A 22,224-nucleotide genomic window follows, 5' to 3' on the forward strand; every position below is an offset into this window, starting at 1 on the left:
AACAAACATGATACACGCCGAACATAATGGGCGACATGATTCGTTGCCATCTTGTGACAGGAGGAGGTCTGTGGGTCTGCAAGAAGCTTTCAGCGTCCCTGTGCTGATGGCTCCTTTCTGCAGTTGACTGGGCATGCAAGGGTGTGTGTGTGTGTGATTTCTTCATCTGTCCCCTCCTCCAAAAGCCCTTTCAATTGGTATACATCTGTTCTTGTGGGCTGTGCAGCTCTCATGAACAGATTTATACAGGTTGAAAGCAGTGTTCCCACTATCAGGGATTCCTAGATGTTGTGGACTACAACTCCCCTAATCCCCAAGCAAAAGCCATTGCAGCTGAGGATTTGGGGAGTTGTAGTCAACAACATCTGGGAATCCCTGATAGAGGGAACACTGGCTGAAAGGGCTTTTGGAAGGAGGGAAGAGACACAAAAATCATTCCCCACTCCCTCTCCGCACCAGTCCACTGCATAAAGAAGCCTTCAGATCAGGGACGCTGAAGGCTTCTTGCAGACCCACAGACCTCCTCCTGCCAACGGAGAGATGTGCATCATGTTGCCGACCATGACCAATCACTATAAGTAAATTGCATGAAAGGGCAGATCCCCCAGCTATAGCTGGACCATTTGTGTTGGTTCTTTTATTTGTTTGTTTAATTTATATACCACCTAATATAAAAATCTCTAGGTGGTGTACAGAATTAAAACATAAAATATAACACATTTAAAATCCATAAGATAAAAATTAGATTAAAACATGTTAAAAACACATTAAAATTTAAAAATCGGATCTCAGTTGAAGGCCTGGGAAAACAAGCACATCTTCAGGGTCCTCCTAAAAGCAAACAGAGAAGGAGATGCTCTTATTTCAGCAGGGAGCACGTTCCAAAGTTCCCCAGGGAGCCCTGGGGCAACCACAGAAAAGGCCCGGTCCCGAGTTGCCACCAACGGGTTTGTGGCACCCGTAGTCGGACCTCTCCAGATGATCTTAATAGGCAACAGGGTTCATGACAGAGAAGGTGCTTTCTTAAATACCCTGGACCTAAGCCGTTAAGGGCCTTATAGGTAACAACTAGCACTTTGTATTTCGTTTGGAAACCTATCAGCAGCCAGTGCAGTTCTTTTAGAATCGGTGTTATATGGTCCCTTCGGGTAAACCCAGAGACCAATCTGGCTGCCGCAATCTGTACCAATAGTAGTTTCCAAACTGCGTACAAAGGCAGCCCCACATAGAGTACATTACTGTAGTCAAGCCTAGAGGTTACCAGCATATGTACCACCGTTTTAAGGTCACTACTCTCCAAGAACGGACGTATTTGGCGTATCGGCCGAAGCTGATAAAAAGCACTCCTGACAACAGCTTTAACCTGAGAAACCAGAGAGAGTTTGGGATCCAGGAGCACTCCCAGACTACGAACCTGTAATCTCTTAGTGGGGAGTGTAACCCCATCCAGAACAGGCAGATCTATACCAACTCTCGGATCACGAACCCCTACAGACAGTGCCTCTGTATTGTTTGGATTCAACTTCAGTCTGTTATCCCTCATCCAGCCCAATATTGCCTCCAGGCAGGCATTTTTTTTGCGGGGGAGGTGGTCATGCCATTTCCTGATGAAGTTGGTATAGAGAAATTTTTTTGGCTCTTTTGACAGTATAGTGCTATATAAGAACATAAGAACAGCCCTGCTGGATCAGGCCCAAGTCCCATCTAGTCCAGCATCCTGTTTCACACAGTGGCCCACCAGATGCCGCTGGAAGCCTACAGGCAGGAGTTGAGGGCATATCCTCTTTCCTGCTGTTACTCCCCTGCAACTGGTATTCAGAAGCATCCTGCCTTTGAGGCTGGAGGTGGCCTATAGCCCTCCAACTAGTAGCCGCTGATAGACCACTCCTCCATGAAGTTATCCAAACCCCTCTTAAAGCCAGCCAGGTTGTTGGCTGTCACCACATCTTGTGGCAGAGAGTTCCACAATTCTCTGATTGATTATGTGTTGTGTGAAAAAGTACTTCCGTTTGTTGGTCCTAGATTTCCTGGCAATCAATTTCATGGGATGACCCCTGGTTCTAGTGTTATGTGAGAGGGAGAAGAATTTCTCTCTATCCACTTTCTCCACACCATGCATGATTTCATAGACCTCTATCATGTCTCCCCACAGTCATCTTTTTTCTAAATGAAATAGCCCCCAGGTGTTGTAGTCTTGCCTCATAAGAAAGGTGCTTCATAACAAAGATAATGAGAGAGGCTTAAGCAACCCTTAGAATCTGAGGTGACCATAAGAAGCTGCCTTGCACTGAATCAAATTATTGGTCCATCTAGCTCACTATTGTCTGCACTGATTGGCAGAACCTCTTCAGTTTCAGAATCTTCCAGCCTTATATGAAAAGCACAGGGCATGAGCCAGAACCTTCTGCATGCTCTCTATCCACTTTCTCCACACCATGCATGATTTCATAGACCTCTATCATGTCTCCCCGCAGTCATCTTTTTTCTAAAATAAATAGCCCCAGGTGTTGTAGCCTATATTGTATGTAGCCTATATTTTGCTGGGGCTAATACAGAGAGACCACTGCCTGAGGAATATTAAGGTCCTTGTCACATAAGCAACATACATGTTCAGGAGAGTGGGTATTTTTTTAAAATGGCTCAAGAAATATGACAAACAATTATCTAAGCAATGAAAAAGTTATTCAGCACCTCCCACCGCAGATGCATAGGTGTAATTAATTACTCACCTTGAATGATTAATTGATTAAGCACTGTCAAGTCGGTGTCGACTCTTAGCGACCACACAGATAGATTCTCTCCAGGATGATCTGTCTTCAACTTGCCTTTAAGGTCTCTCAGTGGTGCATTCATTGCTGTTGTAATCGAGTCCATCCACCTTGCTGCTGGACTCCTCTTCTTCTCTTTCCTTCAACTTTTCCCAGCATGATGGACTTCTCAAGGGAGCTGGATCTTTGCATAATGTGTCCGAAGTATGATAGTTTGAGCCTGGTCATTTATGCCTCAAGTGGAAATTCTGGATTGATTTGTTCTATTATCCATTTGTTTGTTTTCCTGGCTGTCCATGGTGTCCTCAAAAGTCTTCTCCGGCACCAGAATTCAAAAGCATCAGTACTTTTTCTATCTTGCTTCTTCAAAATCCAGCTTTCGCATCCATAGAGTGTCATGGGAAAAAACATTGTCCAAACGATTCTAATCTTTGTAGGTCATGTCACGGCATGTCACGGCATCTAAATATCCTTTCCAAGGCCTTCATTGCAACCCTACCAAGTGCTAGTCTGCGGTGTATTTCTTGACCACTGGATCCTTTACAGTTGATGGTCGATCCTAAAAGGCAGGAGTTATCCACCACTTCAGTGTCTTCATTGTCAGTTCTGAGACTGGTTGCTGTACCTGTTGTCATGCGTTTAGTCTTGTTACTCACCTTTCAGTATTATTATTTTTATTATTACTTTTTGCATTATATCCCTTTTTATAAAGGATACACTTTCCAGTACCTTGGGCGGCATTGACTTAGGAGCCTTGTTCAGATGTTATGTTGCACATGTGTACAGGCATGTGTACACATGTACATGTCTTTGTGTGAATGCCCATATAAGCATCTTAAAAGTCAGCCTGGGTACAGGCCTTCTCAAAAGCAGGTTTCTGATAGGAAATGTGCTACTGTACATTCAGCGGCTGGCATGGTGAGGAAAATTACTCAGTGTAGTCATACTGAAATTAAAAGGAGAAGCTAGGCATTGTCTAACTTGTCCTTTTACTTTCAATGGGACTACTCTGAGTAATTTTCCTCACGTCAGCCATTAACATGATGTGTGAATAACTGTACATGAGTACAGAGCTCTGTGTGCACATACTATATACAGGAAATGCCCTCCTGAAGCCTGTGGGTTTCTCAGAGGCATCTGGTGGGCCACTGTGTGAAACAGGATGCCAGACTAGATAGGCCTTGGGCCTGATACAGCAGGGCTGTTCTTATGTTCTTAAGAAAAAAATGGTTGGTGAAGGCAAACCCGAAGGGTCAGATCCAAGCAGAACCACCTTGCCAGTTCTGTGTATCAGAATCTATTCTCACCAGTCTATCAGTGGCTACTAGTCAGAAGGCTATAGGCTACCTCCAACCTAAGAGGCAAGATTTAGATGCCTCTAAATACCAGTTGCAAGGGAGCAACAGCAAGAGAAAGGGCATGGCCTCAGCTGTGGACTTCTGAAGAGGCATCTTGTGGGCCACTGTGTGATTTAGGATGCTGGACTAGATAGGCCCTGGGCCTGATCCAGCAGGGCTATTCTTATGCAATTTGCTTCAGGATGGTGCCAGTAGAGGCAAACAGCAGATTGCAGGGGAAGGGCGGGGAAAACATTTTTATTGGGACCATAACACAAGGTAAAAACATTTCCCTTTGCTAGCCTTCATGATTGCAGAGAAACGTTTTCAACCACTCTGCTATATACTCAGGTAACTCTTAACAGGGTGTGATTTACTTAACACATTCACTTGTCTTTCTTATCTTCAAGTACTTTACATATATTAATAACTGTAATATATGTAATCCCTTTAGTGTAATCCCTTTTAATCCTGTGTCAGCTAATCACTTAAGTACATCATGTGATTTCTGTTCATATCCAGCAGCAAGTGGGGATGTAAAGAGAAGAGCAGCTATCCAAGACAATACTTCTGTCTTTACACAATGGAGAGGTACTGCTGGCTGGTGCTCCAGAAACATCCCAGGGGCCATCCTCCAGTGTCGTCTTGTCTTTCCATCTCTCTCGAGTTCCTTCATTCGAATGTTTCCTTACTTCTTTCTTCTTTCGGAATGAATACAAACAATAATTATTTCAGAGAGCTGATTGTGGAGTGAAAGAGACAGTGTTGCATGTAATGTCACTCTGAAGCTATTCACACGACCACGCGAAAGCGGGCTAATGCAGCCCAGCCTGCTTTTGCGCGCTCGTGAGAACTACCAGGGTCGCGGGTGAGCCCGGTGGTTCTCTGGCAGCTAGCCCGGCTAAAAACCTCTCCCCTCCCGGCCTTGAAGGTCTCCCCAGAATGCCCCATGCACTTGCATGGATCCTGGTGGGTCTTCCGGGGGCCGGGCAGCCTCCGATCCCTGCCACCCCTACTGGCTCTGTGACAGAACCGGTAGTTATGTGGGTGGCTGCTCCGGCAGCCCAGGGCGAGCGCTCTGCTCATATGCAGGGAGAGCGGGCTAAGTCCTCTCTTCAGAGTGCTATCACTATGCTGATGACACCCCAAATCTATTTCTCCATGTCAGCATCATCAGGAGAAGGCATAACCTCCCTAAATGCCTGCCTGGAGGCAGTGATGGGCTTGATGAGGGATAACAAACTGAGACTGAATCCAGATAAGATGGAGGTACTCATTGTGCAGGGTCGGAACTCGAGAGACAATTTTGATATGCCTGTTCTGGATGGGGTCACACTTCCCCAGAAGGAACAGGTACGCAGTCTAGGGGTGCTTCTGGATCCAAACCTCTCCCACGGTCTCCCAGGTTGAGGCAGTGGCCAGAAGTGCCTTCTTTCAGCTTCGACTGATACACCAGCTGATACGCCATTATTCATCTTGAGATGAACGGCCTCAAAACAGTGGTTCATCTGCTGGTAACCTCCAGACTGGATTACTGCAATACGCTCTATGTGGGGCTGCCCTTGTATGTAGTCCGGAAACTACAGTTGGTCCAGAATGCAGCAGCCAGGTTGGTCTCTGGGTCATCTCGGAGAGACCATATAATTCCTGTATTGAAGGAGCTACACTGGCTGCCGATATGTTTCCGGGCAAAATACAAGGTGTTGGTTATAACCTATAAAGCCCTAAACAGCTTGGTCCCTTGGTATTTAAGAGAATGTCTTCTTCGTCATGAACCCCACTGCCCACTGAGATCATCTGGAGAGGTCCGTCTGCATTTGCCACCGGCTCGTCTGGTGGCCACTCAGGGACAGGCCTTCTCTGCTGCTGCCCCAAGGCTTTGGAATTCACTGCCTAGTGAAATAAGAGCCTCCCCACCTCTGACAGCTTTTTAAAAGTCTTTAAAGACACATCTGTTCACCCAGGCTTTTAATTAATATTGTTTTAATGCTGTTTTAAAATATTGTTTTAAAATTTTTAAATTGTTGTAATGTTTTAAACATTTTGTTTCTGTTTTAACTAATGTTTTACTTTCTGTTTTTATTTTGTTGTAAACCACCCAGAGACATAAGTTTGGGGCGGTATAAAAATATGTTAAATAAATAAATAAATAACCCTCCTGGCGCTTCACACTAATTATGTGAAGCACCTGACTGATGACTCTGGTAAACAGGGTTTGCAAGTTAGTGTAATACTTGAGAAACTGGCAAAACCTGTTTGACCAGAGGCAGCATTGGAACAGAATGAATGGATATTTGCATTATGGGTAACAATGCCCCTTGTATACTTCTTTGGCCCTTTGCTATAACTATTGTCTGCCTGGGATAACTTGCCATTGACCTTCTTCATTAGCATATTAACTGAATTAACTGAATTAACTGAAAGGTGACTGACATCCTGACTAATGAAGCGCTTGTGGAAGGACGTCACATTAGCATAAAGCTGTTGTGCCAGCGACATGTGCTAAGTCTGGAGCTCATTCCAGATGTGTTGTGCTACCACAAGCATGCTTGCACTTGTGCAGCTGTGGCACATCCCATTTGTTTTAAATGGAACTTTTGCACAATTGCGCAAATCCCTTATTAAGCTCAGCTATGCAATCTTGTGCTAGCGCAACTTTGCTCATCACACAAGTGCTTCACTAGTTAGGAATGGATGTCCGCCACAAACTTCAAAGTTAGTTGCTAAAGGAAACAAATCCAGTCCCTTTTTCTCTTCTAGTTTCTTGTGGTTTTCTTATTTTGTTAGGGAAATTGGGTTAGGGTCTTAGTTTGGGTGCCAGAAACGACGAGGCACTTCACACGACACAGGTGAAGCACCTGACGGGGTTCTGTGGGGAGAGCAAGCTTAGCCTGCTCTCCCTGCAGATGAGTCGCTGCTCGTGGCTGGGCGGCTGAATTGGCTGCCCACATGGCTGCCAGCTCCATCACAGAGCTGGTGGGGGCTGAGGGGATCGGGGGCTGCGCAGCCCCGGGAGTTCCAGTATGCCCCGCACACTCACGCAGGGCATCCTGGAGAGTCCCCGAGCCCTGGAGGCTGTTTGTCCCCCAACACATAACTTGTCCCCTTAGCTAAGCAGGGTCTGCCCTGGTTGCATATGAATGGGAGACTAGAAGTGTGAGCACTGGAAGATATTCCCCTTAGGGGATGGAGCCGCTCTGGGAAGAGCAGAAGGTTTCAAGTTCCCTCCCTGGCTTCTCCAAGATAGGGCTGAGAGAGATTCCTGCCTGCAACCTTGGAGAAGCCGCTGCCAGTCTGTGAAGACAATACTGAGCGGGATGGACCAAGGGCCTGACTCAGTATATGGCAGCTTCCTATCTGCCTATGTTCCTATGTCTATTCGTGTGTCACCACATGCTGTAGTGACACACGAGCAAAAAAAACAAGGTTAATTGAGTGATCGCTCCATTGGCCTCATTTAAGGGGAGGGGGATTTACAGAGGCTAGCTGCCGGGAGCTGAACAGCTCCCATTGCAGCACACGATCACCCAAAAGGGGGCTAGGCTCCCTTAGTGCGCTTTTGGGTGATCGTGGGAATAGCCTCAGTGAGTAGCATCCAGATTATTGCTGCTCCCACATTATTGTATTTGTTTGCTTGCTTGCTTTTCTATACTGCCTTTTCTTGAAACCTTTTAACAACAAAGTAAAAACCACAATAATAGAATCACAATTAAAAGCATTGAGCATTAGAAGGTTGCAGCACACAGTTCTTCCCCCGAAGCCCCCTTTTCCCTCTGCTGCCCCAGATGCCCCCTGAAAATATAACTGTGAGGGCTGGGAACTCTCATGAACATACACTGGGAACAAGAGAGGGAAGAGAAGCTCAGGGAAAATAATTGCATGCACTTGCTAACATGAAGGCAGTGTTAGTCTGGATGTCGCCCACTGACAATGACAAGCATGTTTAACACATTTTTCCTAATAATATCTGTTTGTCCAAGAAGCAAGCAAAGGTCGGGGGGGGGAATCATTTCAAGACAGTAAATGTCACTGCTCAGGCCTCCCCAAAATGAGACCTTGTTCTCAGATGTAAGAACAAGCTGTAGCCATTTCCCACTCAGCAATAATTGAAGGGAATAGCTCATTTGAAGTTTAATCCATGAGAATCACAGTCCCAGCATGCTGGTATTGTTTTTGTCCTCAGCATGACCCTGCATGGTTCCAATCTCACGTCTCAGTATCAATGTGAGCTGCCCCATGGGGACAGACCTTCCCTAATCTACCTCCAGAAACTGGGCAAGATTAAATAAAAGATGCAAGATTTATTTACAGGCCGAGTGGGATGCTGCAGTTTTACATTTCTCTATTGCATAGTTCAAAAGGTCTAGCCAAGCACCAGTCAGTAAGACAGGAGTTAGCATGATGTAATTCAAGTCATCCATCTAAGAAAGGACAGTGATGGGAGGGAGGCAGAAATGCCTTCCAAGAAAGATTCTATTCTTTTGGAGCTAAGTCACAAATCTATTTAAGTAAACAGCCTTTCTAAGGCTAGGATCTGGACATGTTGCCTTCAAAGTGATTGGCGAACTTTATATTCCAAGCTTTGTAATGGTAGTTAACCCACCTTAAGTGGTGCAGGGAGGAAATGCTTGACTAACAAGCAGAAGGTTGCTGGTTCGAATCCCATTCCCCGCTGGTACTATATCGGGCAGCAGCGATATAGAAAGATGCTGAAAGGCATCATCTCATATTCTGAGGGCAAAGACAATGGTAAACCCCTCCTGTATTCTACCAAAAGAAAACCATAGGGCTCTGTGGGCACCAGGAATTGAAATCAACTTGACGGCACACTTTACCTTTAATGGTAATTAATGCACAGGTTCTCAAGGCGGCCCACTAAGAGCGGATACAACTGTTATGGACATCATGTGATGGCTGTTGAAAACAATTCCTTATGGTGGCAGATCCATGTGGGGGCCAAAATATATGAAAACCTCTCATGGTCCTGTTTCTATGGGGCACTAAGCAAGGCCTGGAAAAAACCTGTTCTTGTCCAGCGGGAAGCTACTAGCATATTAATGGAAGACAATCCAGGTCCTCAGGACCTGGGACAGCTCCCACGGAAGGCAGATGTTGGCCTAGCAAGCTCCAAAGCTCAGCTTAGCTCTTACAGTATGTCTGCATAAGACGGTAGCCTCAGAGGGATTTCTGGAGTCTGCCTCCGCGCCCCAGGATCTCCAGAGGCCTCTCCCTGAATTTTGAGCTTTTATTTAAAAAGTCTCCAACCCCTTCACTTGTGGGATATAAAGGAAAGCCTGCAGGCAGGATTCTACCCAATTGCTCACTAAGATGCAATTGTCAGAGCTTGACCTGGTTCTGAGCTAGGCTGAAGCTAAGATTGCAGAGCAGGCAAATATAGTTCAAAGGGGCTGGAGATAGCATACATAGTCAAGATCATGGGTCAAGTGCTGGGTTGTGTAGATCAGGGCTAAAGACAGAAATCAGAGCTCGGCTGCTGTGGAGTACCAACAAAAATAAGCAGAGTCAGGATGAGGTGGGACAGAGCAGGGCAAGGCAAGGATGTGCTGTTGCTCTGTCAAATGACATTGCTCAGATTAAGGAACCAACCCTGGAGCAACTTTTATGGGGCCAGTCAGGCCACTATTGGTTCCTAGGTCACCTGGGAACTGCTGCAGTGCCACTTCTAGCCATTGTGGGGAGGGGGCACTATAGAGCAACTGGAAGCAGCCTGATCTAGGGCTGTACACAAAGAATTTTGTGCACATCTGTTGGGGCAGAGAACGGTCACTTTAACAGGTCAGAGGAAGGTCTTACCTGCCCTTCCATTGCTCCACCGCCACCTCCCGCCATCACGGTATGGCACTGTCTGTCTTAAGCAGCACCACTTTCTGTTCTTAAAAGCTACGCTGGGGCTGCTGACCACTCAAGATGGAGTCCGCACATGCTCAGACGCCATTTCTGGACCAATGCTGCCACAGGCTGTTGGGAACAGGAAACTTCCTGTTCCCATGTAAGAAGCAGCCCCAGCGTGGCTTTTAAGAACAGACAGTGGGGCTGCTTAATAAGGACAGTGCCGCGCTGGAGCAGTGGGAGGTAGCAGAGGAACAACAGAGGGGCAGGCCAGACCTGCCTCTGACCTGTTAAAACGACCACTCACCCCTACCAAGCTGGGGCCGCTCAAAACATTTCGGCTCCTCGAAACAGAGGCACCAAAACCTTTCATGCACATCCCTAGCCTGAACATTCCCTCTTCCTGGAAACGGCTGTAGTCATGCAGGGAGTAAGGCGCCTGAGCCCTACTGGCAGAATCTTTGGTTGTCTAATAATGCCGTATAATAATCATGCTCCCCATCTTCTATTGTTCTGACCCATGTGAAAAGATACTGAAATAACTGACAAATAGTAGGCCCTTGGCTTTAAAAAATTTTTTTTTATTATTTTTATGTATTTATTTATTTATTACATTTATATCCTGCTCTTCTTCCAAGGAGCCCAGAGCGGTATACTACATACTTGAGTTTCTCTTTCACAACAACCCTGTGAAGTAGGTTAGGCTGAGAGAGAAGTGACTGGCCCAGAGTCACCCAGCTAGTTTCATGGCTGAATGGGGATTTGAACTCAGGTCTCCCCGGTCCTAGTCCAGCACTCTAACCACCACACCACGCTGGCTCTCTAATTAATACCTAATACAATGATATTCTAGGTTTCATGTATTTATGTTCTGTCTTCCCTGCATTAATTCCCTATCCTCTTAGGGGCAAACAACACACAGTATGTAAAATGTGTTATTAAGAGGTGTAGTTTCTTTTTTCAACAAAAGAATTGTGGAGGGCCCAATCCAGAGCAGGACCATGGTGCATGGGAACATAAAAACACAGGAACATAAGAAGCTGCCATATACTGAGTCAGACCATTGATCTATCTAGCTCAGTATTGTCTTCACAGACTGGCAGCGGCTTTCTTAAGGTTTCAGGCAGAAATCTCTCTCAGCCCTATCTCGGAGAAGCCAGGAAGAGAACTTTGAAACCTGCTGCTCTTCCCAGAGTGGCTCCTGGGGGGAATATCTTACAGTGCTCACACTTCTAGTCTCCCATTCATATGCAACCAGGGCAGACACTGCTTAGCTAAGGGGACAAGTCATGCTTGCTTCCAGAAGACCAGCTCTCCTCTCCCTAACCTTTTTCCTTCCTGACTTTTTCTCATTGGAAAGTGGGGGAGTGCATGTAACAATATATATTCTAAACATAGAGCATAAATACATAGATCTTCAAGCATACATATGGTCCATTGAAATCTATGGCATTACTCATGTTCCAGGAGAGAGCTGTAACATTTGAAAGTTGCTCATCTCATAGATTGCTCTGATTCTGTGCAGAGTTTCCAGTCCAGTGAAGAACATTCCCGGTGGCCATCAGTGTTGGTGTGGAGATTCTCCATACTGTACAAGACAATCCATATAGTTAATGTTGTTTGATCTGCCCCCACAGACACCTCTCACATAGTGATACACCTGTTCATGATCTTGAGACAGTATTTGCCCCTGAAATGGCTATTTGCTTCAAATAGCACTTTGGGGAGAGTTTTTGTTGTTGTTATTTTCAGTCACACAACAGCTTAGCTCTGCCCTTCCGATCATGTAGAGTTAGATTCATGCCATTTTACCAGAATTTGATGCCTTCCTCAGTCTTCTAGGGAAATCTCCCATGCTCCTCTCAGTCTTAAAAAACCATCAGCTGGTTTCCTGAACTCTCAGCCTAACAATGACCAGCCAGCATTCATGACCACAAACTATCTATCTATCTATCTATCTATCTATCTATCTATCTATCTATCTATCTATCTATATTTATATTTATATTTATATTTATATTTATATTTATATTTATATCAATATCCAGTCTATATAATAAAGGAGATCATATTGTGTTATGAGTGATCTCCACAATACCACATAGTCATGCATATCCTCTTAACACTGCAAATTTTCTTGTTTGCTCAAGTGGGTCATTAAAATCTGATTCTGTTGTTATCATCTGCCGTATCTAAAGAAGTTAACAATTCAGTTCCCATGGTGCTCTGCACCTTGTTAAAAGATGCTGCACACATACTGTACCACACATGTTCCTGTGGTTACTATGGTAATGGAAGCACTAGTTGATTGCCAAAGAGTAGAGCAAAGACCAAAAGAGAAATCATGAAGAAAACATTGTGCAGAACATGTTTATATTAGATAGATAGATAGATAGATAGATAGATAGATAGATAGATAGATAGATCAGCATTCATCTATGCATTTGTTTATTGTTTTCATATGACCTGGTCTAGCTGAAAGAATGAGCTGTACTCTAGGTGGTCACCAGTTCAAATGTCACTTCAGCCACAAATTCACTGGATGGCCTTAAGCAAGCTACTAGGCAAGTTCAGACATTACAATGGCAGAACCCTGGTTTAATTAATCTAACTGTGGTTAATTCATACATCTGAACAACTGCCTTCGGATGCCAGGGCAAACCTGAGGTAAACTCACCTCAGGTTCGCCCCCACCCCCTTACCCCCGGTGATGTCCGAATTATCGGGACCACAGTTCCTAGACCCAAATCTGATTCCTCCCCCAAACCTCGGAATGAACTCTCGGTTAGAAGTAAAGTATACTTACCAAACCAATGGTCTGTAGGTATGTGGTGTCCGGTTTGTGCAAGCTGCACAAACTGGAGTTAATGGTAGGAAGCTCCTCCCTCTCTCCAAAGCCATTGGCTGCCACAGCTGTCCTTCCTTCGATGGAGGAAGCCCACACAGCCCAGTCCCTCCCCCTTTGCAGTCTCCCAGTCTGCAGATTGTGATTGTCTGGAAGTGTGTCAGGGGACTGGACGCAAACTGTGGATCCATTGAACCCACAGTTTCAAGTTAGGTCCAAAGGAAGCTAGACTGGGCTAGTCAACAAACCATGGTTTTTCTTTATTTGAATTTGACTTATCTCTCAGCCTAACCTACTTCACAGGGTTGTTGTGAAGAGAAACCTAAGTATATAGTACACCGCTCTGGGCTCCTTGGAGGAAGAGTGGGATATCAAATGTAAAAAATAAATAATAAAATAAATAATCTTGGTTTGTTTCAGTAGCTCTGCCCTTGCAGGGCTCTCACATAGGGTGAGTTTGCACAATGGCAGCAAAGTCAGTTAGCCAGAACCAGAGGTTCCTATGGTGCACAAGCTTACAAGTCGTGAGAACCTGGAAATTTTCATGAACCTCTGGTTGGTTCATTGCCTCTCTTGCTTTGGATCCCCTGCATCTAGTATTCAGAGGCATTCTGCCTCTGAGCCTGGAGGTAACCTATAGCCATCAAGCCTGGAGGTAGCCTATAGTAGCCATTGATAGACCAGTCCTCCATGTATTTGTCTAAGTCCCTTTGAAACTGATTGGGTGGCCTTTCTATATTTAAGTCCCTGAGCTAACTCAAGTCTTCTACTGCTGGCTAAGTAGGATATGGGTTGTTGGGATTGCCCAATCCCACCTGTATAACTTGCCTTCATCCAAGAGGGCCTCCCTGATGACTTGTTCCTTGCTGATCCCTAAAAGCCACACCCCAGAAGAGCTAAAGTAATAGATGTCAGTGTCTGCCAGGAAACCCAGAAATGATGCCAAAGGCTCAACACACACTCATCTGAGCATGCTAGGTTGCCAGGGCAACCAGTTGGAGCACACAGGTGTGACTGGCTGAAGAAGGACTTGGAAGGATAGGAAAGGCTTTCAGGAGCTTACAAAATGGAGGGAGGTTATACTTGAGGAGGGGGTGGTGGAAGCAGCCAAGGATGAGAAAGAAGTGGGCATTGGATGACTGGACCCTACCCTCAAGGGGTGGCCAGAGGAAAAAGTCCACAAGGAAGAGGGGGAACAGGATGGCTCAGAACCTCCTCTCTTCTGCCACTGTGGCAAGAAGAAGAAGAAGAAGAAGAAGAAGAAGAAGAAGAAGAAGAAGAAGAAGAAGAAGAAGAAGAAGAAGAAGAGTGGAAGACCTGTGGGACAAATGTTTCAACAGGGTCACAGCGATCCTATAAGGGCTAATGATAACAGTAAGTGAGGGGAACAAGAACCAACCCTTTCAATCCATTATGTCAAATGTCATTCTGGTAATTGTAACATGGAGAGGATATTCTGCATTCCTGACTGCACCAGCATTGCCCCTAAGGAAATGGGAGGAAGGTGGGCATAGGGGGCCAAGTGACCTCAGGTCTCCAGTATTACAAAGTGATATAGGAAATTGTTGGACTGCAGCAGCATTCACTGCACTAAAAGCAATGTCGGAGGGGCAGCTCATTAGACTGAAAAAACCCCCACTCCTTTTATGTGATTTATTCCGTGGCAATTAGTAAAGAGGCACCTTTCAAAGTGATGATTCTCTTATTTTTAATAGGAGGAGAGCAATTGTTCCTACCCATCTCACCAGTGGTTGCTGCTGATATCTACCTTACTCTTATTTTTAGATTGTGAGCCCTATTGGACAAGAAACTGTCCAGTGCCATGGCCACTATTGGACAAGGAGAGACAAATGTCCCAGGGCCATTGGGGAAGCCACCCATGGTGTCCCCCCACCACCTCTGTGCATCTCCTGTGCTCTTCCTGCACCCAGCTGGCAAACAAACCACTTGCCCGCTGGGAGTATGAGGCATGGCCTCTCCTTGCTCCCATCCAGACAACAAAGCACCAGCTGGGATGAAGCTGATGAAGCAGGAGTAGAGCCAGCGTGGTGTAGTCGTTAGAGTGCTGGACTAGGACCAGGAAGACCCAAGTTCAAATCCCCATTCAGCCATAATACTAGCTTGGTGACTCTGGGCCAGTCACTTCTCTCTCAGCCTAGCCTACTTCACAGGGTTGTTGTGAAAAAGAAACTTAAGTATGTAGTACACCGCTCTGGGCTCCTTGGAGGAAGAGCGGGATATAAATGTAATCATCATCATCATCATCATCATCTTTCTGGGTGCTGGCCACAAGCTCTGCATGGACAGGCATCTGACATCAGTGCAAGGGTCATGGCCAGTGTGTGCAGAGGCATAGCTATAATTGAGTGGATGGGTTCAAAGAACCCAGGCCACCCAGCTCCTTAGGGCCACCCAGATCCACCCCTCCCTATTTTCTTCATTCTCTCCCTCACTCCAAGGAGCCGCCGTGCAGAGGGGCAAACACAGGCCCCCTCTCCCCTAGCTACACCCTTGAGTGCATGCATGAGCAGCGGACAGGGGTGGTCTCAGCATGTCCCCAGGTCACCGGCAAGCCCCCTTCACTCCTGGAGCCATCTTATTATTTAGGTAGTTAGTTTTCTATGTAAACCACTCTGAGAATTTTTGCTCTAAAAAAAAAGTATACACATATTCATCATTGTTGTTGTAGCAGCAGCAGCAGCAGTATTAGTTCAACTCTGTTGGGTTGCAGCCCTGCATAGTCTAGCAGTGCGAAGTAGTCCTTTCCTCTTCAAGCCCGCCTCCCGTGCATCCGATGCACACACTTGGGAGCACAGAGGAGGATGGAGCAGCAGCTCCCTGGAGGTAATATCAACTAGGCACATTCTACTCCTCATAGGAACATAGGAAGCTGCCATATACTGAGTCAGGCCATTGGCCCATCTAGTTCGGTATTGTCAACACAGGCTGGCAGCGGCTTCTCCAAGGTTGCAGGCAGGAATCTCTTTCAGACCTATCTTGGAGAAGCCAGGGAGGGAACTTGAAACCTTCTGCTCTTCTCAGAGCGGCTTCATCCCCTGCGGGGAATATCTTACAGTGCTCACACATCGTCACCTATTCATATGCAATTAGGGCGGACCTTGCTTAGCGAAGGGGACAAGCCATGCTTGCTACCACAAGACCAGCTCTCCTCTCCACACATGTGAATTGCTTTCTCATCTGGCCAGCGTGGTATATTGGTTAGAAGTTTGGACTTGGACCGGGGAGACCAGAGTTCAAATCCCCACTCAGCCATGAAACTCACTGGGTGGCTCTGGGCCAGTCACGCATCTCTCAGCCTAACCTGCCTCACAGTGTTGTTGTGAGGAGAAACATAGCCATGTACACTGCTCTGGGCTCTGAGGAGGAAGAGTGGGATATATAAATTTAAAAATAAAGCAATAAAAAAAATATTGCACTGATTGGAAGTGGACAACAATGATATTCTTATTGTTCACAGGAATTTGAGATCATCCCATCACCTCATCCCTGCAGAGAGGAGATCCAGGTGCAGGCTGACTGTATTCCTCCTTGGATGCTGGCAAGTCGGACCCTTCCTTTCTGTATTGCTTTGAACATCATCAAAATAAGTATATGTGTCACACATCTTTAAATCTAAAAACAGAATGTGCATAATCCAGCCAGAGTCAGACAAGTTTATGTTCCATTGATCTCGGTAAGAGAGATGGAAGCACATTGTTAATGATTCCATTCAAATTGATGTGACTTAAAAGTGTTTAACTTTGGATCATGCCCAACATATCTCTTTTTAAGTTCATAAGCAAATTAGTATCATTTCTGTTCTTTTTTAAAAAAAATTTTAACTGTGATTCTTGTCTCTACTAAAAATCAAAAAGGAAAACTCTTCTGACAAAATTTCAAAGCCAGGCTCTTTGCTTCCTGTCTTTTAGATTTTCTAACATGTAAATTGACTGTCACAAAGAGGATTAACTACCAGAACTGAACAACTGGACTCCAACATTCAACCCTGTTCTCTATTCAATGCCAGGCAAGACCAGGTGTCCAGAATCCTAATGCCCTTCGTTTCAGTTTGAGCTTATCTGATCTGCATACTAAACACACATCTCAATTGTTTCCATACTTTAATTCATTGGTGGCCCTAAGAATTGAGTATTTTATTGCTAATTGTACTTTAAACAGCTAGAAGAAAGTCTGGGAGCAATCGGAATGCCAAGCACACATGTTATTGAAAGACCATTATTTCAAAAAGAATTTAGTTACTTGGTTTCATCTTGCTATTTGTCAGAGACACCACGATTCCTTGTTAGGAAATTATGAGAGTCTTCCTTAGCAAAACCGACAGCCGCAACTTACCCAATTTTATTTGTACGTTTACTGGTTTGTATTGTTGAAATTCTGGTTTTAGACTTGTTCTACTGTGTTTTAATGTAACCTACTTTGAGTGTTAGGACAACAGCATACAAATATAGGTCATGGGGGCATAGCTCAATGGTAGAGCATCTGCTTTGCATGCAGAAGGTCCTAGGTTCAATCCTTGGCATCTACAGGTAGCACTAAGAAAAATCCCTGCCTGAAGCCCTGGAGAGCTGCTGCCAGTCAGTGTAAACAATCCTTAGTTAGATTGACCAGTGGTCTGATTCAGTAGATGGCCGCTTCTCATGTTCCTGACAACTTATATGTAAAAAAATAATATTTGGGATGGAGCCGTAGGTCAGAGTTAGAGCACTACTTCACATGAAGAAGGTCCCAGGTTAAATCCCTGAAATCTACATGTAGGGCTGGGAAAGATTTCTGCCTGAAACTTTAGAGAGCCTCTGTAGGTCAGTGTAGACAATCCAGAGCGAGATTGACTTGCTCTGACTTGATTTAATGCAGTGTCCTATGTTCCTGTCACCTTAAGTGGCTCAGCGGGGAAATGCTTGACAAACAAGCAGAAGGTTGCTGGTTTGAGTCCCTGCTGGTATGTTTCCCAAATATTTCAGGCAGCAGCGATATAGGAAGATGCTGAAAGGTATCTTCTCATACTATGCGGGAGGAGGCAATGGTAAACACCTCCTGTATTCTACCAAAGACAACCACAGGGCTCTGTGGGCGCCACGAGTCAAAATCGACTTGACAGCACACTTTAGCTTTTCCTATGTTCCTTTTTTTAAAAAAAATTTAGGAACATAATTTCTAAAAAAAATTTGTGGAATTTAGTAGGAGTCTACTTTTGCCTTATTATCATCTACCTTACATGGTTATTGTAAGGATTATAACAAGATAATGTACATGAAAGGCTTAGAAAAGTATAAAATGCTAGATAAATGCCTATTATTAATTTTATTTAGCATTTTATACTGTTCATATACGTCTATGCATATTTATAATATTTATTGAATGCTTTTCAACAAACATTCTCAAAGTGGTTTACATAGAATGAATAAATAAATAAATAATTATCTTGTTGCAATTCTTAAAACAACCTTGTAGGGTAGTTCAGTATAATTAATTATTATAATTATTACAAATATTTATATCCTGCCCTCCCAGTAAAATACTGCTTGGTGTGGCTCAATGCAATAAAACAATAAAAGTAATATAAAATCTTAATCTTAACCCAATAAACAAATAAAACACAATGTAGAATAAATATAACTGAAACAAACACAATTAAAATTAGAATTAGAAACCTACCAGGCTTTTAAAAACCTACCACGTTAAAAAGCCTCTCTGAACAAGTGGGTTTTAAGATTTTATTTTTTTTAAACCCTAAGGAAGGGAGCATGGCAAAGCTCTTCTGGGAGGACATTACAGAGCTGAGGGGCCACAACCAAAAAGGCCTTGTCTCTTGTCCCTACCAACCGAATCTCAGTCAATGGCAGGGCTTGAGATGATGAGCAAAGGGCCCTGGCAGATTCATATGGGCACATGCAGTCCAACAGATACCCCAAGCCATGTAGGACTTTAAAGATCAAAAGCAGCACTTTGAATCAGCCCAGAAGAGAACTGGCAGCCAATGAAGCTGCTGTAGGATGAGTGTAGTACTACACTCATGTAGTAGTGACTACACTACTACACTAGAGAAGTGACTAATGCCTGCGAGCATGTTTTCTGGACTAGCTGAAGCTTCCGAACCAACTTCAAGGGCAGTCCTAAAAGAGTGCATTGCAATAATCCAATCTGGATGTTACCAGTGCATGAGTGACTGAGGTCAGGTCCGACGTCTCCAAGTAGGGCTGCAGCTGACATACCAGCCAAAGTTGGTAAAAGGCACTCTTGCATGCCACCACTTGAGACTCCAAGGACAGTGTTGGATCCAGAAGCACCCTTAAGCTGCGAACTTGGTCTTTCACAGGGAGTGTACCCTCATCCAAGACCAGATTTTACTCATCACTCTGATAATCAGAGTGGGTTTTACCGACCCAGAGCGCTTATCTGGATTAGGTTTCAGCCTGCATGCCCCCATCCAATCCAGAACAGCCTGCAAACACCGGTTCAGGACATCCACTGCCTCCCTGGTATTAGCTACCTTAAATGAAAGGTTGAGCTGGGTATCCTCAGCATATTCATGACACTGCAAGCCATACCCATGGATGACCTCTCCCAATGGTTTCATGTAAAGAGCATGGGGGACAGAATAGAACACTGTGGCACCCCATAGGCCAATGGCCAAGGGGTAGAGCAGGCACACCCCAGCACCACCTTCTGGGTATGGCCCTCAAGATAGGACAGAAGCAACCATATAACAGTGCCCTTGAGTCCCAACCCAGAGAGGCAGCCCAGAAGGACACCATGGTTGATGGTACTGAAAGCTGCTGAGAGGTCTAGGAAAATCAACAGGGTCATACTCTATCTCCTGACGTAGGTCATCCTCTAGGGGCAACCAAGGCAGTTTCTGTCCCATATCCAGATTGGAAAGGTTCCAAGTAATCAGTTTCATCCAGTACTTCCTGGAGCTGAGATGCCTCTACATGCTACAATATAATATTATCCCTGTACTGCAGAGGAGAAATTGAGAGTAAGTAGTCTGCCTAAGACCACCTAGTGAGCTCATTGCAAAGATGAGCTTCAAGGAACATAAGAACAGCCCTGCTGGATCAGGCCCAAGGCCTATTTCATCCAACATCCTGTTTCACATAGTGACCCACCCGATGCCTCTGGGAAGGCAAGAGCCGAGGGCATGCCCTCTCTCCTACTATTACTCCCCTGTTACTGTTACTACTGTTGCCCTTTCTCCTACTATAGGGACATCCTAATCCATAGTTCAGTCTCTTCCCCACCAAATTAAACCAGCCTCCAGTTGAGTGCAATAGGTGGCGTACAGACTCGTGCTCCATCAGCAGAAACATCCCTTGTGCAAACACAACACTACTCCTATTCATGGAAGGAGCTTCTACTGATGGAGCAGTAATCTGGATGCCACCCAATTAATGTTTAATTTTGGAGAGGGTCTGTGTGTTTTTTTTAACCATGGTTCCAGTGGATCTGAAAAGCTTTATTCAGATGCAGTGTGCTGTGTTCTCAATAAAGCTTTCAAACACTGCCACAGGAAGGGGAAGTAATCAAGCAATCTCTCCCAGCCCCAATGCTATTTCTCACCCATGTCCACTCCTGTTTAGATCTCTAATGGTGCAAAGAGATGAATGCATACTTGTACACTGCCGAACTCACGGCAAAACTCTGCAGTAGCATCCAGTGAACTGTGCAGGTACTGCACAATGAACGCCCACTCATCCTCTTGGTTAGAAATTTCCTTTAGAAATTTGACGCTGTCATGTGATAAAGCTCTGGCATGGCCACTGAACTACACACAGTCGTCCTTTTGTTGGTATCTAGGGCTGCAATCAATTGCATTAGAAACTGCGCAGCTACAGTTTCTTTCTGTTTTTAAAGCTCATTGTATGTAAATGCAAACAGATGTGAATGTGTAGAAGCTATCAAGATTCTCCTAGCTTGGATACAATGACTCATGAATAGTGCAATTGCTTAATCTTTCTTACAAAGTCCCGATACGGAAGGTGTCGGTAGCAGTACCTTTTGTCAGTGTTCCTTCTAGAGACTTGTCAGGCTGGCTGCAAATATACTGTCTGTTTATACAACTCCGCCTACAGCATTTGGACAGTTCTTCCCATCCTTCAGTGTTTTGCCATCTATCCAAGTTCAGTTAATCTATTTGTACTGAAAGTTAGGGATGATACATACTGAAACTACAAGCTTGAACCAACAACGTGGGGCAGGGTGGAACAATGGGAGCAACTCTTCACTGGCACTAGGAGAAAACATACATACGTGTGTGTGTGTGTGAGAGAGAGAGGGAGGGAGGGAGGGAGGGAGGGAATATTTTATATATAAAAATAGAATTTTTAAAAAATCCACACATAATTGCAAGTATACGTGGACATGAAAAGGGGTCCCGAAAAGGACACAAAGTACATCACTAACACCCCAGAAGCAGGTCAGCTATAACAGATGTAGCGATGAGGCTAAGTGATGCTCTGAGCATCTTGTTTGGATGACATGACCTCCCAGGCCCCTTTCAGCTGTCTAGTTCTATGACACCTCCTGATTTATGGCAAAGGTGACATTCGAACTGGGGGTATGAACAGATAAGAACATGTGAAACTCTCGTAAGTTACAATGAGCAGGGCAGAGCCACCATTGCATGGGGGGTTCAAAGAACCTGGCTCCCATGCTCAGGGGCCATGCTTGGTGACCCAGCCATGCCCCTGCATCTGATATCAGTCTGACGATGGACGCAGAGGGCGTGGTGTGCTTGCAAATGGAGCCGCGCGCCTGATTTGCAAGCAAATTTGGCCAGCGCCACATTCGCAGCATGTCCGGGAGCGGCTCTCTCTGCTTGCAAAGGCAGGGAGACGCGTTCCCAACCAGGCTGGGAGCCTGGCACAAACTAAGCTTCTCAAAAATGGAGCTGTTTTTTAGAAGCTTAGCCAGCGCCAGGTTCCCAGCCTGCCCGGGAACACATCTCCCTGCCTTTTCAAGGCCAAATCTGCTTGCAAACGGGCTGTGTGGCTCTGTTTGCAAGCATGCCACACACCCCTGTGTCTAACATCAGATGCGACACTTGACAGCAGATGCAAGGGGCATGGCTGGGGGGGGGGGTGCCCACTGGCACCAGGCTGAACCAGGGCCACTGCCAGCTTCCCTACGCCCCTCACATGGAGTCAGAGCCTTGACCCATCTGGTCCAAGAATAACTTAAACTTACAATTTATTTGTCATTTGAATACATTTTTATTTCTGTCCTTGCCTTATGATAGAGAAGCAATCCCAAGATGGAGCATACTTTTTTAAAAAAATTACATTAGGTTGCTTCTCCTTCTACTGCAACTGGTAACAACTGTCCAAGTTGTCAGGCAGAAGTCTTTCTCAGCACTGCTACTTGAGTTCTTGATAACTGGAGTTGCCAGGGATTGAACCTGGGA

At 45.2% G+C, this 22,224-nt stretch overlaps 1 long non-coding RNA gene across 1 annotated transcript; it reads right to left on the minus strand.

The window, feature by feature from the left end:
- Positions 1 to 10,526: 10,526 nt before the first annotated feature.
- On the minus strand, positions 10,527 to 12,878 carry LOC128346567 (uncharacterized). Its single transcript, XR_008317051.1, has 2 exons — positions 12,762 to 12,878; positions 10,527 to 11,543 (listed from the first exon to the last, which is right to left on the minus strand). It is a non-coding gene; the product is annotated as an uncharacterized LOC128346567 (long non-coding RNA).
- Positions 12,879 to 22,224: the final 9,346 nt, after the last annotated feature.

The sequence above is a fragment of the Hemicordylus capensis genome, chromosome 2 (assembly GCF_027244095.1).
Source record: "Hemicordylus capensis ecotype Gifberg chromosome 2, rHemCap1.1.pri, whole genome shotgun sequence".
NCBI classification, from domain to species: domain Eukaryota; kingdom Metazoa; phylum Chordata; class Lepidosauria; order Squamata; family Cordylidae; genus Hemicordylus; species Hemicordylus capensis.